At 43.2% G+C, this 13,631-nt stretch overlaps 1 protein-coding gene across 2 annotated transcripts in view; it reads left to right on the top strand.

The window, feature by feature from the left end:
- The first annotated feature begins 230 nt into the window (after nt 1-230).
- Nucleotides 231-13,631, top strand: part of BLVRA (biliverdin reductase A) — a 46,676-nt gene continuing 33,275 nt past the window's right edge. Inside the window, exon 1 of one of the 2 annotated variants that reach the window (XM_083377368.1) lies at nt 231-465. The gene's annotated coding sequence lies outside the window, so the exon portion shown is untranslated. The remainder of the gene's footprint in view (nt 466-13,631) is intronic. The other variant, XM_083377369.1, reaches the window with a different exon arrangement.

Here is a 13,631-nt window from a genome sequence, read left to right as displayed (position 1 = left end):
TTTTCCAACATTTTCTCCAGGAAAGCTCTGGTCCGAATCAGCCCGATTTAAAAAATGGAAAATGCCATCCGCGCCGCGCGAATATAGGGAAATCATCCCCCTTTGGGTTCCTTCTAGAACTAATCCGATTCTAGTGACTAAGAGGCTTCCAGAGAAGGCCCACTGTTTCTTAGAGCACCAATCAACTGCTGGTGGTACCCCTTAACTCCGCCCATTTATTATCGGCGACTCTTGATTTTACCCTGCCTGGGTTTCACCTGCTGTAGTCTTGAGATACTGTACGTTAACTCCCGGATGTGGGGTTTTCCTTCTGAATTACCACTCAAGAGAGCCGAGAAAGGGAGTGCTTCGTTAGCAGCCATTGGCCACTTCTTGATTTTTGCAAGGGACGACGAAGAAAGCAGCTGTGCTTCTAACACGGGGTTGATTGTGTGAACGAAAATCTGCCAGGAGCTGGAGCGAAGAGTAAGCGAAATATCCTCTTCTCTATTAAACAAAATTATGTAGCCTTATGTGGTACTTTATCAAACGATGATGCGGAATATCATCCTGTAGAGAATGTGCTTTGGCCGGTGTGTTCGTCATTACTAAAGGACATACCGGTGTGGGGTTTTTCCTTTTCGGTGGAGAGACACAAGACAGATGTTGCCAGGATCCGATCCTGTGCCTTTTGTTTCACATAGGAAAGGAAAATTGTTCCTTCAAGTCAGTCTTAACTCCTGCACTTTTCCTGTCGGTACTTTTGGAAGTTGCATTTCCTTATTTCTAGGTCAAGAGAAAGGAACTGGCTCAAAGTCACTGGCTTTGTATCTAAAAAAAACCTTTAGATACTTCTTTGTAGCCTGATACTTTTGTTATTACACTAGTGCCAAGAGGCACTATTGAATATTTTTAATATTTTAATTTGAACTCCAAATTAAAGGAGATGAAAGGCATTTTTTCAAAAGTGGAATAATGAATTTTTACAAGCAATTGCCAATGTTCCTAATTTCTTGCATATTTAAGGAATGCATCTATCATACAAAGAATTTTTTAAGAAAAAGATACATGAAGACACTATAGTAGAAAACTGGATGAATCTTGTGCAGAACTTGATTTTTGAAGATCTGGGATCTAGGACACGATGGGAAAGGAGTAATCAAAACCAATTGTTCCAGAGATGAGTACAAAAGTGCACATTAGTTCACCTCAATGTACTCAATGTACAAGGGACTAGAGGCTAAAGCATATTAAGAATGATTGCAAGAACTTGGTATGACTAGTCTAACAGAGAAGGATTAGGAGTGACATAATAGCAGTCTTTCAATATCTGAGGGACAGTCACAGAGAAGAGGGGGGTCAATTGTTTCCTCAAAGCACCTGAGGGCAAGATGAGAAGTAACGTAAGCTTATCAAATATTGATCTAATCTAGAATTAAGGAGAAATTTCCTCTCAGTAACAAAAATTAATCAGTGGAACAGTTTGCCTCCAGAGGTTGTGGGTGCTGCATCACTGGATGAGTTTCCTGCCTATCGCCCCACCTGCCAGAGACCTCCTGGAGCTCCCCTAATCCTGCCCACCCCCCACAGGTGTCCCTCCCCACAAGCAACATTGAGGTGACCACACCCACCCAATCTTCCATGACCACCACAGCCACACCCACCCAGTGGACCATGCCCACCTGGCACCCAGCGATAAATAAGTGGGTTTTGGGTTGCAGTTTGGACACTTGGTCTCTAAAAGGTTCGCCACCACTGTTCTAGTTTCTATGCAGGAATCTAGGTCCCAATATCTTGTTATAACCAAGAAACTGCATCCTGATTTATCCATAGAGTAGAAGCAATCTATGTTCTCAGCAGTTGAAGTCACCAAATATTTTTTCGAATATCATTTTTCCTTGGCACTGTCAGTATTCTATTTTCTCTTTTACTGCTTTTATAATGCATTTTCATACTATTTTTTGGCTATGCTACTGCTGTACTGTTTTTATATTTCACATGCTACAGCATTTTAACTTTAATCTGATACTAATGCTAATGAATTTTTGTACTGTTCTTTCCATTTTCCTCTTTTAACCAGAAGTGGATTAGTAGGCAAGAAATTCTTAATTATTTTTTTCAAAGATTATTTTTTCATTTTTCCGTGTACAAAACAATTTTTAAAGTTTCCATTCACACACCATTGCATGACTCTGCATATAGTTGCTAGATCCTCCCTGTAAGGAACCTAGGATAGCTATGTGACCTCTCTTTAATTCAGAGCTGTATCATGACTTATGGCAGCACTCATGCTGTAAAAATAGATTATAAAATGCATGTGGATTTTAAAATTCTTCCTCACCCTGCAATTACACTATAAGTTAGTAGGTGGCACTTGTTTACAATAAAAGCTCTATCAATATTGTATTATATTATTTAACATGTGGTGCAGTTTTGTTTAGGAAACATTGCAGCAGACAATTAAAGGAAATAGTATTGTGGATCCTACCTGGCTTGATACAGTTGTGTTGAGGGCAAAATCTGCCATCTGTGCTTGATACTGGTTGACTCAGCATTGGTTGGCAGAAATGAGGAACCTGAAGCTTTTAAAATTTTGCAGCACCACAGTTCCCTGTCACTCTTGCTATTGCAAATGATTATCATTAACTTGTCACAGATGGGCCTAGGCCAGGGGTAGGCAACCTCGGCTCTTTTATGACTCATGGACTTCAACTCCGATAGCTGACTCGGGAATTCTGGGAGTTGAAGTCCATGAGTCATAAAAGAGCTGAGGTTGCCTACCCCTGGCCTAGGACAACTTGATGTGGCCAACTCACTGCAGGACAACTCACCACAGGATAATTCAACATTGTATTAATCATAACTTTCATTCAATTATTTTTATTATTGGTGACCATGTTTTCATCCAAATTATTATAATTCTTGTATTTATAGATTGACTTTATTTTATTGTTACTGGCCATGGTTTCCATTGAAATTAATTTAGCTTTTTGTTTTAAATTTCCCTGTGGCAATTTGGCATGGCGAGTTATCCTATTCCGTCACAGGTCGGCTACACTTAGCACTGTTCTTTGAAACGCAGCAGATGTCAATAAATCTTGGTCTACAAGATGGTAAAGAAAGCAACCACATCCTTTCCATTTTTCTTGTAATACACAATTCTCCTTGTATGGATAATATTGGAAAAGTTTCTCATTTACTGTTTAGAAAAATATTTTCACATTCCAACTTCAAATCAAGTCAAATTACCAAACTTTTATTACAATCAATTGGTCAGAAAGAAGCAGGTCTAACAATAAAATAAATAGGCCTGTAATTATTAATTAAACTTTTAAATACATTGCAATAAAATTACATAAAGTATATCATTATAGTAACTGTGATACAATAGCAGTGGCAATCAGCAAAAATTGTACTAAACTTCAACTGTGGACAGGACAGAAACAAGAAATGATAGTACAAAATTAGGCAATCTGAAAAGATATGCCAGAGATAAAATGTTGGCACATGCCTATTTCAGAAAAACTGATAAATTGTAGAGTTAGACACTAAGTTACTCTAATTTTAAAAATATCTCAAAAATATTGTTCAAGGTAACTCCTGACATTTTCAAGCCCTTATAGACAGAAGCTTTCCAAAGAAACACCTAAGGACAAGTTAGCCAGGTTGATTTAAAATAATGTCTGAGGCAGACCCACAGATTAAAAAAAAAAAGTGTCAATGGAAAATTAAGGAATTAGAACTAGGCTCTGGCACCTGATTTTCTAACTGTAAAATATCATTCTTGATGCATCTTGGAATATCATAAGCTGAAATCTGACCTTAGCAAGAAAAACCTTACAATCTTCAGTAATAAAATGTGCCCACTTGATTAGAAGAATTTTAAGACAGCTTTGGGGCTATGCTGGGCCACACAGATAAGACAAATGTGTGTTCCAAGATAAGGAAGCCTGGAATTTCACCCAGCATATTAATTAGTATGTACCTACTCATTTAGCAATTTGCCATTTATGTAACCTACTGTTGTACAAACACTAGACCAGTGAGTTGATCTAAGTTTGAACAATCCCCTTTAAATCCCATCTGTTTCTCATTGAGAACATTTTCACTTTGCACCCAATCCAACAGTTTTAATAAAGATATAGTTACAGTGGCACTGAAAAAGTGAATTATGGCCATTTTCCACACTTACAATCCCAATGTAAGTGCAGCATCCCCATGGTCCCATGATCAAAATTTGGATGCTTGGCAATTGACTCATATATATGATGGTTGCAGTGTCCTGGGGTCACACGATCACCTTTAGCAACCTTCTGAAAAGCAAAGTCAATGGGAAAGCCAGATTCACTTAACAGCCATGTTCATATAACAACTACAGTGATTTATTTAACAACTATGGCAAGAAGATCATAAAAAGGGGCAAAACTCACAATTGTCTCACTTAACAATAGAAATTTTGGGCTCAGTTATGGTCATAAGTTGAGGACTGCCTGTATTAAGCAAACTAATTGGTCTATCGTTGGCAGGATTAAGTCAATTTCCTAAACCTATATTTTTATAAAGAGGGATAACTTTATGACTGTCCATTACAGTTTCAAGTGATGGTGGCTGTTAAGCGAGATGGCCTCTTTTAATGATATCACCCCCTGCTCTCCCTGATATGATTGTTAAATGACCATGCAGGTCATTAAATTGAGCATGGTGTGCCTCAGGGATGGGGAGAACTTGTGAAGCCTGGGGCAGGCTAAGGCTCACCTTCTCTGGACTTCCCACCAATGCCTTTGAGACACCCCAAGCTCTGCTTGCTGCTCCTCAGGTTCCCTATAGCCTGTAGACCTGCTTTTGTCCTCCCACCAGGTCCACAGGCCTTTTCCACCACCAAGTCCCTGCAGGCCCTTCTTCCCCCCACTGGGTCCCCACAGGGCTTGGAACTCCTGCCCAACTCCTGTCACCCATCATGCACTTACCTTTTGAAAATCTCCAGAGCTCCAAGCTTTTCTCAGTACTGCACAGACTGTGATAGAGAAGCAGAATATAATGGTTAATCCTTGGACCATATAGTGGTCTCCTAGAAGTGGCCACCATTTTGGTGTGGCCAAAAATACCGGTAATTGTTGCCATGCTGAAAATGGTAGCTGTTCTAGGAGGCAGTCACACAGCCTAGAGATAAATAACTTGCCTTCCTTTTCCACCATGAAGTGTAGAGGTTTCAAAATGTAAGGTTGTGATGGGTGACAAAGGATGGGGAGCAGGTCCATGGCCTACAGCACGGGTATCAAACTCACAATGTCATATGACGTCTCGTGATGTATCGTGACTTTTTTCCCATTGCCGGCAATGGGCTGAGTGCAGTTTTAGCGTGACACATCCGGCCCGCAGGTCAGCAGTTTGACACCCCTGGCCTACAGGAACCCAACAGCGCAGCATGGGGGGAGGAAGAGGCAGGCGCACTGCAAAATCCTTGCTGTTAGTCATAAGGGTGAATGATCAGAGCGACACTGCAGCAGCTGTAACTTCAAAATATAGTCAGAGGAACATTTTGGGAACAGTTTGTTGTAACTTTGAATCATTGCTAAGTAACCAGTCATTAAGTGAGAACTACATGTATGGCTTCATTCCATTCAAAATGAATGCTGTGCTATTAATGTAAGTTAAAAGATCAGCCAGTATGAGGACTATAAATTTTTATTTTCTTTTAGCAATTTAACGACTTCTGAAGGCAAGCCATTTCAGTGCTTGATCATTAGAGACTTTTAGAAAGAGATTGAATAGCCATTTCTCTGAAATGGTATAGGGTCTTCTGCTTGAGCAGAGGATTGGGCCAGTGGACTCTGTTATTCTGTTATTCTGTTCTGTTAATTCTGAAGTGATGAAATCACCTTGAGCTTTCCCAGATTTCAGTGGTACAATGAGATCCTTAGTCTCAACTATAGACACAGGAGGCTATTCAGGACATGTACCATTGGGTGGGGAATTGCTAATGAATAATTTAATAGTCCTGGATTAAAAATATTCTGAAAATAACTCTCCCAAATATTTGGAGGTATTTGGCTGATGGGACTTATATCATTATCCATAAGAGAGCAGTTAACTAGGCGCCAGAACTAAGCAGGGTTCTTCGCTGCTGTAATTAATCTCCTCCAATTTTCTCTCAGAACTTGCTCCTATTTAGATTTTATGAGTTCTTTATAAAACATTGCATGCTCTCTGAATGATTGAAAGGAATCTTATGGGTTGTCAGATGAAAAACTATACATGCAATAAGAATGACAAATGTAGGGAGGACACTTTGGAACATTATTTGCACAAGAAAGAAGACTTAAATCTTAAAGTTAACCTGATTCCTAATTGGGCTCCAATCTCAAATTTTATTCCTGGAATATTATAAAGTAATTTGAAATAGTGGATCTCAGTTCTTGTTTTTGTAAGGACCTGCCCCAGCTGGTCCCTCAGGAAAGTAAAACTCTTGACTCCATTGCTTTTAATCAAAATAATTTTTATTGAGAGAAAGTGGTTGCAGGAAAGTCAGATGGAATCTGAAAGTCCCGCACAAAGCACAAAGCTATTCTTTCATTTCTCCCAAACACAACCCTGTAACCAGTCCACCAGCAGTCAATGTGATGCTGCAGGGTTGTTATGAGAATGCGGAGGTGCTGGGTAGATAAAAGGTTACCCTCAGGGCATGACGGCCTTGGAACAAGACTGGAACTTGGGAAGGAGTCTGCTTTGTTTCAGACTGCCTAATTCTCAAGCAGTTACAGCAAAAATGAAAGCATGCAAAGAATGCCAGCAACCTTCCTCCCCCTTCTCTGACTGAATGGCAGGACACCAGCATAGTGGACCTGACATGCTGCTCCCCCAAAAATGTTAGTCCTGCAGAAGAAAACATAATAAATAGGGAGAGAAAGAAAAATATGACATTAAGAGAAACATTATTCAGGTTTATCAGGATATTGGTTATGAAAACATTTTACAAGTCTGGAAGCCCTAATGAGGTGGTGATACACCCACTCATTTTGAGCTTTGGGGAAATCATTCCATGCTACTAAATATTGGAGTTCTCCCCTATGTCTGCAGGAATCCAAACTCTCATGAACTTTAAAATGTTGCTTTTTCCCCAGACCATTATTCATTTGGGAGGTGGTGGAAGGCTTGGTCTAAGGGGTGAAATAACCTCAGGTTTTCATAAACTACAATGGAACACAAGATGGACACAATGAAGGGATTTTGGCAAATCCAATTCTACAGTCACAGGGTTTATAATGGGCGTGATGGGAAAGGGGTCCACAAACTTGGGTCCTTGTTTTTTTGAAGGCTGTGGAGACTGAAGGTAGCAGGTGGAGAGGTAGACATGATCACCAGTGTTGAATGGTTTATGTTCCTTGGATATCTTGTCAGCTTGAGTTTTGTAAGCCTTCCGGGCATCTGCATGGGCTTTTCCCATGAACAGCCATGTATTTCCTAACTGGGACACCCGTTCCTTTAACAATGGCACCAGAGGGTCATTTAGAGGTATTTCAAGCATAGGCTTAAATTCCTGACCAGTAGCCACCCTGAAAGAGTGAATTCTATGCTACTGTGTACCTAATTGTTATATGCCGTTTCTGTAAAAGGCAACAAGTCAGTCCAATCATCCTGCTGATAATAAAGCATCTGAGGTACTGTTCTAATATTGAGTTTGCTCATTCACACCCTCCATTCATTCGGGAGTGGTGACTGGAAGTGAGCCTTTTATCAATCTCAAGTAAGTTTAGGAAGACCAGCCAAAACTTAGAAGTGAATTGCACCCCTCTGTCTGAAATGATGAGTTGAGATGCCCCATGTAACTGGTAAATATGATGTAAAAATAATTTGGCTAGCACTTGTGCCGATGGAATTTTTCGGCATTGGACAAAATGTACTTGTTTAGAAAACAAATCAGTCACAACCCATATAGCAGGGTTTCATGAGGGTTCAGGGAGTTCCACAATAAAATCAATGGAGATCTCTCTCTAGAGTGCTGACAGCTTGGCTACTATTTGAAGGAGTCCCAGAGTTTTCCCTTGACATCGTTTGGCTGAGGCACAGACAGGGCAGCTTGCTACATAGCTCTCAATGTCCTTTTTGAGGATGGCCACCAAAATTGTCTTTTTATCAGGTATAAAGTCTTTACAAAACCAAAGTATCCATCTCTTTGGAATTGTCGCTTTTCTCCAAAACTATCAATATTTGGGTTTCCAGTACATAAAGCTTACCCCCTACCCAAGCCAGCCCATCCTCATTCAAGCAGACATTCACATAACTTTGAAACCACATGTCTTCATTTAGTGCAGCCTTAAGGGCTGAGGTCACTCCATTATATATTGGACACTTCCCCTTCACTTGGCTAACTGGTGGGATGAGAGTACTGGTTTGACTCTTTCTGCTTTGGGGCAATTGTCCTGAGGCATATGGAATAGCGCATCAGCTAAAAAGTTTTTCCCCCTGGGAGGTAGTGCAATGTGAAGTCAAAACAGTTAAAATATCGCACTTGCAATGGGGATAGTTTCTGCCCAAAAGCATAAATAGTCAAACCAGTACTCTTATCGTCTCCAGATTTTTCTGATCAGTCCATACTTCAAAAGGTATTTTGCTCCCTTCCAATAAATGTCTCCAAGACAAGAATGCTCAGCACACTGCGTACACCTTCTTCTCCCATATGGCCCACTTTTGTTCAGTCTCTGATAGTTTCCTAGAGGTATAAATACATGGTTGCAACTGGCCACTCTCGTTTTTTCTGTAACAGCACAGTCCCCACAGTTACATTGCTAGCATCTGCTTGAATAAGAAATGGAGCCCTCAGGTCAGGGTGCTTTAGAACTGGTTCAGCTGCAAACAATTGTTTGAGCTTCTCAAATGTTGCTTGGCATTCCATTGTCCATTTCAGGGGTTGATTGGGCTTAGGTTTGTCCCCCCCCCTTTGGTCTTTAACAGGTTTGTGATGGGGAGGGCTATCTGGGTGAATGGCGGGATGAACGTCCAGTAGAAGTTAGCAAAGCCTAGGAAACTTTGCAATTGTTTCCTGGTCTGGGGTGGAACCCACTCCAACACTGCTTTGACCTTCAGAGGGTCCATTTTAATTTCTTCATGTGAAATGCAATAGCCAGGTAGTCTATTTTACTTTGGTGGAATTTGCGCTTAGGGAGTTTGGCATACAGCTTGGTAGCTTGTAGTTTTTGAAGGACTGCCCTCACTAGCTTCACGTGCTCCACTTTTGTTTCAGTGTAAATCAAAATCTCACCAAGTACACTAGCACCCACTTGTACAAGTGCTCATGCAGAACTTCATTGATTAATTGCATGAACATGGTAGGGGCACCCTATACCCCAAAAGGGAGTACTTTGAACTGGAAACAACCCAGCAGGCAATTGAAAGTGGTCTTCCATTCATCCCTTTCCCTGATCCTCACATGGTAGTAATCCTCCTGCAAGTCCAGCTTAGTAAATATTTTGCCCTTAGTCAAGTGGACTAACATGTCCTTCATCAAGAGTAAGGGGTAGACATTCTCCACACACACCGTATTAAGCCCTCTACATGCATAGACAAAGGGTCCCATCTTTCTTTTCTTGGAACAGAATAGGGGCTGCCACCTGGGGTTGCACTGGTTGGATGAAACCTTGGGCAAGATTCTTGTCAATAAACAGCTGCAATTCCTCAAGCTCCCATGGGATCATAGAATACAGTTTTGGTTTTGGTAGCTTAGCCCCTGGTAGGATTTCTATAGCACAGTCTGTAGGCCAGTGGGAAGGGAGTTCATCTGACCCTTTTCACTAAACACATCTCTGAGGTCCCAATATACCTTGGGTATGGAGGGAAGGTCCTTTGCCTGTTCAGCTGCCCCCAATTCCCACTGCGGAGTCATTGCATTCTGAATCTTTCCTTGCTTCTGGATTTTTAACAGCCCCCTCCTCCAGTTCATTAGGGGTTCCATTTCTTTAGCCCAGCTAAAGGGATCAGGCATCATTCCATACCTGGTGCCATTATAAAGCTCTAAGTTTCTATCTTGGCCCCCATTCACATTTCTAAGGGCTCTGTGATGAAGGCTACTGAGATGTCCCCTGCTACTGAACCATCTAGTTGGCAAAAAGCAATTGGGACTTTTACCTCAGTCGGAACCCCAGTTTTTGACCAGTGCCAGGTTTACTAGGCACCTGGTGCAGCCTGAGTCTAACAGGGCCCTTAAGTTGGCTTTTAACCCTGACTCTTGGAAGCTCAGTTCCATGGGGATTGTTACAGGTGATTGGGCTACTTACTAGGGGGCTGTCATCAGAGTCGGTGTTGGTCAACCCCTGGCCATCAGTTGGTAGGGTCAGACTTTGCTTGGCCTGTGTTGATGACCTCCACTCCCATTAGCACAGTTTCTCTGGTCTCTGGCGGTGCTTTAGTTGCCTTCCCCACAGGGGTGGTGTTCACTTTCTTGGTTGGGTGATTGGCTTTGCACTCGGCTACCGTATGCCTTTCTTGGCCACTCTTGAAACTGGCAGGGAAATGAGTCTGTCAGCTCTGTCTTCTCCGGGAGTGATTTCTTCCATGGCCATGCTGCACAATACTCATTGCATTCCTGGTCAATTTCCATCTCCTCAGCTAGGATGTACCAGTCATTGAGGGTTACAGGGGCCCCCTCAAGTTGCAGGTGTTGTGCAGGTCATTCAATCCATCCTTGAAGCAGCTGATGATGATGTCCTCCAGCCAGTCATTGAGTCAGCATGACAGGTCATGAAACTCTTCCATGTACTCTGCCACTGCTTGGCATCCTTGTCTTACAGATTTGATGTGGTCCCTCACTTTGCGGTCACCTAAGGTATCCTCAAACCAGTGGCGGAGTACTGTCATGAAGTGGTCAAAGTTTCTCAGCTTGGGCATGTTTGTTTTGTGGAGCATCACCATCCAACAAGCCCCTTCCAGTGCCAAGGTGTCATTCCTCACCTTGGTGCCCTCAGTGGGAATCTCCGGCCCATATTCTTGCATGTAAATTAACATCAACTGTTGGGGGTCTCCATCAAACTTCACACCAAGGGGTGGGGTCTTGCACCTCTTGCACCCCTGGGGCATTAGCTGAATGAATCCCTTCAGTGCTTCACCTGCACCTGTGGTGCCACCAACTGGAGTTGCTGAAGCTTCCACCATAATGTCTAGTGGTGATGCTCTCCCACTGTCTTCCTCCTTTTGGGCTTGGTAAATCTCACTAGCAGTTGCCTTGTCATGGGATTCGTGTGCTTTGAGGATCTGGAAGGCATCCATCATAAAATGCATGACTTGCTTCATCATCTTCCAGCTCCGGATGCCATTCACATCATCAGCTGCTGCGACTGCCCCAGGTGAGGGTCACCCATTTGGCTCTCCCTTCCCAGTCATCTTTCTTGCCGATGCTGATGGACCACCTGGGTCTCAATGAGTCTTCCAGGTTGGTGACTTCCTCCATCCACTTAGAGAAGTCCAACCTTGGGGAAGCCCTAAAGGAGGCTTCCCCCCACCAGCATTCAGTTCTCTCCTGGTTGCTGCCTTGAGCTGACACAGCTTGCACAGTTCCCACAGTAGAGCTGGATCCCTCTCCAGGTTCTGCCTAATATAAGGATCTGCCCCAGCTGGTGCCTATTGATGTTAATCAAAAGAACTTTTACTCAGAGAAATTGGTTGCAGAAAAGTCAGGTGGAATCTGAAAGTCCCGTGCAAAGCACAAAGCAATTCTTTCATTTCTTCCAAACCCAACCTCCCTCCAACCAGTCCAGTGGCAGCCAATGTGATGCCGCAGGGTTTTTATGAGAACACTGAGGTGCTGGGTAGATAACAGGTCACTCTAAGGGCATGATGGCCTTGGAATCAGGATGGAACTGGCTGGGAAAGAGTTTGCTTCATCTTCAAAGACAATCCCCCTTCCTAATTCCCAAGTGGTTACAGCAAAAGCAAAAGTATGCAAATAATGCCAGCAATCTTCCTTCCCTTTTTCCAATTGGATGGCAGGACACCGGCATGATGGGCCTGACAGTTTCCTTGTTTACTTACACCAATTGTACTGCGCAAATTCCAAAGGTCTGGGCCCCGCCCTCACATTGCCCATTTGTAAAAAGGACACTCAGACCAATCTTTTTTTAAGTAAGTTCCATGCCAGATGCTTGTACAACAGATTATTTGTTTGGATCGATCTAGAGTTTATATAGATGAGCAAGCAGACTTCTGGACTGGACATTCTATCTAGGTCATGCGCTTATATTTCAGCACATTCTCCATGCATCTAAAGAAGACCTTATATAATATATACTGCATTCATTTATTTTAGACCTGCATTCCATCTAGTTTCCAGAGCAAGTCTATAGATTAAACTTGTGAATGCTACCATTGATAGATGGTTACTGTTGCTTATGTATAATCTTTATAAGGACTCTAAAATTCTATATTTAGTTAAGGCTCACACATAACGACTTTGTAATCCTACTAGAGCAGGGCTTTTCAACCAGTGGTACGGGTACCACCTGTGGTACATTGGCACCTGGCAGGTGGTATGCGACCATCCTAGAAAAGTGGTAGCAAGGGAGAGGAATGAGCTGAACTGGTGGCAGCACCACACAAGCCTGAGCGAAAGATGGCTGGAGCTGCAGGGCTGTCGGAGCTCAGCGAAAGCACAAGGATCAGCACTTTTTCGGGGCTGTCAGGGCTCAGTGGAAGCACCAGGATTAGCGCCAGGCTCCAGCTAGAGCTCGGTGTTGAGCCCAGAAGAAGCACCGGTCAGCTGGAACTGTTGTAAGTCGAGGACTACTTGTACTTCATCACTTTTTTCCTTTTTTGGGGGGGTGTCAGCAAGTTTTTGACACCTTGCTAGGCGACTGGTGGTACTCGGATGTTTTTGTTGTTAGCTGCGAAGTCGTGTCCGACCCATCGTGACCCTATGGACAACATTCCTCCAGGCCTTCCTGTCCTCTACCATCTTCTGGAGTCCATTTAAGCTCACGCCTACTGCTTCAGTGACTCCATCCAGCCACCTCATTCTCTGTCGTCCCCTTCTTCTATTGCCCTCGATCTTTCCCAGCATTAGGCTCTTCTCCAGTGAGTCCTTCCTTCTCATTAGGTGGCCAAAGTATTTGAGTTTTAGCTTCAGGATCTGGCCTTCTAAAGAGCAGTCAGGATTGATCTCCTCTAGGACTGACCGGTTTGATCGCCTTGCAGTCCAAGGGACTCGCAGGAGTCTTCTCCAGCACCATAGTTCAAAGGCCTCAATTCTTTGGCGCTCAGCCTTTCTTATGGTCCAACTTTCACTGCCATACATTGCAACTGGGAAGACCATAGCCTTGACTATACGCACTTTTGTTGACAGGGTGATGTCTCTGCTTTTTAGTGTGCTGTCTAGATTTGCCATATCCTAAAAGTGGTACAATAGGTGAAAAGGTTGAAAGCCCTGTACGACTCCCCTCCGCCCTGTGCGTTCCCACAGAGAGGGCCTCCTCAGGGTGCCGCCAGTCAGGGAATGTCGACTGGTGGCCCCCAGGGGGAGGGCCTTCTCTGTGGGTGCTCCGGCATTATGGAATCAACTGCCGGTGGAGCTCCGGATGGCACCAGACCTCCGAACTTTCCGTCGGGGCCTGAAGACCCACCTGTTCGAATTAGCTGGTCTGGCCTGATGGGGGATTATGGGTTTTTAA

Source organism: Vipera ursinii (genome assembly GCF_947247035.1).
Source record: "Vipera ursinii genome assembly, chromosome: Z".
In the NCBI taxonomy this organism is placed as follows: Eukaryota; Metazoa; Chordata; class Lepidosauria; order Squamata; family Viperidae; genus Vipera; species Vipera ursinii.
The sequence above is the reverse complement of the archived record's forward strand: the minus strand, read 5'-3'. Positions and strand labels throughout refer to the sequence as shown.